Source organism: Ranitomeya imitator, chromosome 2 (genome assembly GCF_032444005.1).
Source record: "Ranitomeya imitator isolate aRanImi1 chromosome 2, aRanImi1.pri, whole genome shotgun sequence".
NCBI lineage: Eukaryota > Metazoa > Chordata > Amphibia > Anura > Dendrobatidae > Ranitomeya > Ranitomeya imitator.
This window is the reverse complement of record NC_091283.1, coordinates 393,578,692-393,583,915: the sequence shown is the minus strand read 5'-3', so window position 1 is coordinate 393,583,915 and position 5,224 is coordinate 393,578,692.

Genomic DNA, 5,224 nt, shown 5'->3' with positions numbered 1-5,224 from the left:
TGGGGATAAATGTAAGGTCATGCACTTGGGTAGAAGTAATAAGACGTATTACTATGTGCTTAATTCTAACACTCTGGGCAAAACCGTCAAAGAAAAAGACCTGGGAGTATGGGTGGATGACACACTCACATTTAGTGGCCAGTGTCAGGCAGCTGCTACAAAGGCAAACAAAATAATGGGATTAAAAGAGGTATAGATGCTCATGAGGAGAACATAATTTTACCTCTATACAAGTCACTAGTTCGACCACACTTTGTTGAATATGCTTATTTTGCACATTTATTTAATCAAGACTTTAACAGGTACGTTACTCTTTTTTTTTTTTATCAGATAGATTTTTATTATCCGCAAAGAATAAACAATCAGAATATTTCTCATGACAATGTTTCATTAAACATTTACAGATAACTTTTTCCCCCCGACCCAGAGCCCACCCACCCCGCCCCACCCCAGAGACCTCAGCCAGGGCCACTTCCCATCATCATACAAACATTTGAATAAACATCCGTTATATTTCCATTGAATACTAGGTTCCCTATATTCTCATTTATCATCCTAATTCAAGTCCATCCACGGTTGCCACAGCTTGTGGAAGATGTCCAGCTTATTCCTTTTGGTGTAGATACTTTTCTCCAAAGTATATGCTCCGCTTGCTTAAGAAAGTCTCTTCTTGTTGGAGGTTCCTCTCTAATCCAAAATTTGGCGATCAATTTCCTAGCAATGAATAACAATCGTGCAATAGCTATTTTAAACATGTTGTCCGTAACAATTTCCTCCACATATCCCAATATGCAAGTCAGTGGAACCCTAGGGACAGAACATCCATACACCAGTTCAATACGATTTAAAACAACTATCCAGAAGGAGGACAGTCGAGGGCACTGCCACATCATATGCAATATCCCCGCCTGGGATTGTGAGCACCGAGGGCATTCCGAGTTCTGCCTAAGCCCAGCCTTGAACAACCTGTCAGGAGTTCTATAGGCCCTATGGATTACGAATAACTGTGATAGCCTGCCAGGTTCACTCATTGATATCTTGGGCACATATTCTAGGACTGACTCCCATCTATCATTGTCAATTATTCCCAATTCAGCTTCCCATTTCCCTTTGGCTCGGATGGGATATTTTTCCAGGAAAGAAAAAAGTAGAAACCCATATATTTCTGAAATCGCCCCCTTCGTGCAGCTATTCTTAAGGATATAGTCGATCATGAGATCAATCTGTACCACTATGGCTCCCCTTTTATTCTGTGCCTGATAAGCATGAGAGATACGATTATACTGGAACAATTCAGACTGTGGCAACTGAAATTCTTCCTGCAACTCCTCAAATGTTTTAAGTCTGCTCTGACTTATCAGCTGCCCCAGCCGTTTAATACCTGCTGCAGACCAAAAGTGAAAACCCTCCCTCTGCCTAAATTCCGGTAGATAAACGTTGTCCCAAATAGGCGAGAATCTGGTGAACCCACTCACTTCCCTAATGAGTTTGACTTTTTCCCATACTCTGTGAATTAATTTGATAGTGCACCCCTGTGAACCCATTTTTTTGAATTGTCCTCCCTCCAAACTGTCACTCAAAACGTCTGCCTGTAGTAAGAACCTCAAGCTATTAGGTATTTGCACACTCCCTGCCTCCTCCCCCCATCCTTTGAGATGTTGACACTGTGCTGCTAAGAAGTATAGCCATGGATTAGGAAGTGCAAGACCCCCCTCTGTTTTGGCCCTCTGAAGTATCTCCTGTTTAAACCTAGGACTCTTTCCTCCCCATATTAATTCCCCAAACAAAGACCTAATCTTACGGAATCTGCATTGTGTAATCCAAATGGGAGAGTTATGTAGCACGTACAACAACTGTGGCATTACAATCATCTTTAAGAGGTTCACCCTACCAACCACCGATAAATGTAATTCGTTCCATGCCGCAATCTTAGTACGAATTTTCTGCATTAATGGACTTAAATTCAGTTCCTCAAAGGTAGTTAGAGGAAGAGCAATCTGAATACCCAAATATTTGAATTTTTGAACAATCTTTAATTTTGTGGTTATCGTCCTCTCTCCACTGCCAATACTGTCCCCCTCAATCAACAACATACAAGAGTTATCCCAGTTTATTGTGAGACCCGAAAACCGACCAAACTCCTCAATCAAAGCAACCGCATTGCACAGAGACCTTTCAGAATCCTCCAGGAACAACAAAATATCGTCAGCATATAATGCAATTTTGTCTTCCCTCCTACCATAGATGAAACCTCTAACCTCCTGAGCACCTCTTATTTTAGCCGCTAACGGCTCCACGGCCAGAGCGAAGAGCAACGGGGACAGCGGACATCCCTGTCTGGTACCCCTAAACAGCGGGAAACTCTCTGACAAATTATTATTAACTCTAATTTTTGCCGTTGGAGGTACGTTACTCTTAAAGAAAAAATTTCATGATATTTTCATAAAAAATGTAGTGGTTTATTAAATTGTCCACAGAAAAACCACATTGCAGCAAAACATAAAAATAGATGAAATAGTTACAAACAGATTGTCCATTTGTAAATATCAGCGCTTGCTAATCATCTTTCCCAAAGTTCTGAATAGTAAAAGCCTTCTGTCTGTATGAAGTCATCATGGCTACCAGCTGTTCCTTCCTTGTGTGACTTGTCTGACGTCCATGGAGAATGATGGTGAAGGCAGGAGGTGACAGCTCCCATGTGACAAGCCCCCGTCTACCTCCTAAGAGACGTTATTTATATGTCCCACAGATCACGTGTTCCCTTTATATGGTGTTGACTTATACTCTGAGCTACATACACAGAAATAGCTTTTTGTAATGTCAGCAAGAAGCAATGTGCTCAGTACAGAATTGAGAATAAGAATAATTCAATTAATAATTAATATTTAACACACTTAGAATACTGTGTACAGTTCTGGTCTCCGGTGTATAAGAAAGACATAGCTGAACTAGAGTGGGTACAGAGAAGAGCGACCAAGGTTAATAGAGGACTGGGGGGGGTCTGCAATACCAAGATAGATTATTACACTTGGGGCTATTTAGTTTGGAAAAGCGAAGGCTAGGGTGATCTTATTTTAATGTATAAATATATGAGGGGACAGTACAAAGACCTTTCTGATGATCTTTTTAATCATAGACCTGAGACAGAGACAAGGGGGCATCCTCTACGTCTGGAGGAAAGAAGGTTTAAGCATAATAACAAACGCGGATTCTTTACTGTAAGAGCAGTGAGACTATGGAACTCTCTGCCATATGATGTTGTAATGAGTGATTCATTACTTACATTTAAGAGGGGACTGGATGTTATACATACTAGATTCCTTGATAGGGTGTTGATCCAGGGAACTAGTCTGATTGCCGCATGTGGAGTCGGGAAGGAATTTTTTCCCCCAATGTTGAGCTTACTCTTTGCCACATGGTTTTTTTTGCCTTCCTCTGGATCAACATGTTAGGGCATGTTAGGTTAGTCTATGGGTTGAACTAGATGGACTTAAAGTCTTCCTTCAACCTTAATAACTATGTTACTATGTTGCTATATGCTGCTCCATAAAGGTTGGAGGCCCTATAAGATTCTCCATAGCATAATATGCCCCATATGCTGCTCCATAAAGGTTGATGGCCCCATAAGATGCTCCCTAGCATAATATGCCTCATATGCTGCTCCATAAAGGTTGATGGTCCCATAAGATGCTCCATAGCATAATATGGCCCACATCCTGCTCCATAAAGGTTGATGGTCCCCATAAGATGCTCCAGAGAATAATATGCCCCGTATGCTGCTGCTACAATTAAAAAAAAAATGACATACTCACCTCTCATCGCTGGGCGCTGAGTACCAGGGTCCTGAGCAGGCGGGGACACCATCGTGCTATCGGGGCCAGGTGCGGGAGTTGCTGCTGGCTCAGGCTCCCGGCACTTGCGATATTCACCTGTTCCCGTTCCACTGCCATGCGCCACGGTCTTCCAGCTCTCTGCAGTGACTGTTCACGCAGAGGGCGTGCACTAACCACGTCATCGCACCCTCTGACCTGAACGTCACAGCCAGAGGACACGGAAGACAGCCCGGCGGTGGAACAGGGACAGGTGAATATCGTATGGCTCACCCTCCCCGTCATACTCACCCCTTCCTGGCATGATCTCTCTGCAAGTCCCTACTTCTCAGATGGTCTCTGGCACGAGACGGCAGCTTGTTCATGATGCTCCACACCTATGGGAGTGGAGTCGCATCCATATTCATTACTTTAATGAGCGGTACCACGTGACCAATGAACACAGGAAGAGCTGCCAGCGCCAGAGACAATCTGAGAAGCAGGGACTTGCAGAGACCACGCCGGGAGGATGAGTATGATGTGACAGCTGCCGCTCCTCCGCCGAGCCACTTGGACAATGACTTGAGTATAAGCCAAGAGGGGCACTTTCAACCTAAAAAAATGGGCTGAAAGTCTCGGCTTATACTCGAGTATATACGGTATAAATTGGCAATTATAAAGTTAAAAAGGTTATAGATATTCTGAGATAGTTTAATGTTTTATTACATTTTTTGTCAATAAATTTATGTACGATTCAGGTATGATCCATATAAATAGTGGAATAGTGGTTATGTGCTCTTGTTTAGGCAAACATTACCCCTATAATTCAAAGAATCAGCTGAGTATATTTGGCTTTTTGTATTCTGGTCTGTAATGAGTTAAACTGTATTCATACATGATTGGAGGATGTTAAATGTTCCCATGAATCTTTGTCTTTAGACTATGCCTAAGGGCACTTTATATGCAGCTCTGACAAAAATCAAGAGACCACCGCAAAATTTTCAGTTTGTCTCATTTTTTCTCTTTATAGGTATATTTTTGAGTAAAATGTAAATTGTTCTTTTATTCTATAAACTATTAACAACATGTCTCCGAAGTTTCAAGCAATACATTTTGTAGTTATTTTCTGAAAATGAGAAATGGTCAAAATAACAAATAAAATGCATTGCTCGCAGACCTCAAATAATGCAAAACAAGTTCATAATCATTTAGAAACAACAATACTAATGTTTTAACTCAGGAAGAATTCAAAAATCATTATTTTGTGGAATAACTATGATTTTTAGTCACAGCTTTCATGCGTCTTCGCATGCTTTCCACCAGCCTTTCACACTGCATTTGGGTGACCTTATGCCATTCCTGGTACAAAAATTTAAGCAGTTCTTCTTTGATGGCTTGTGACTATCCATCGTCCT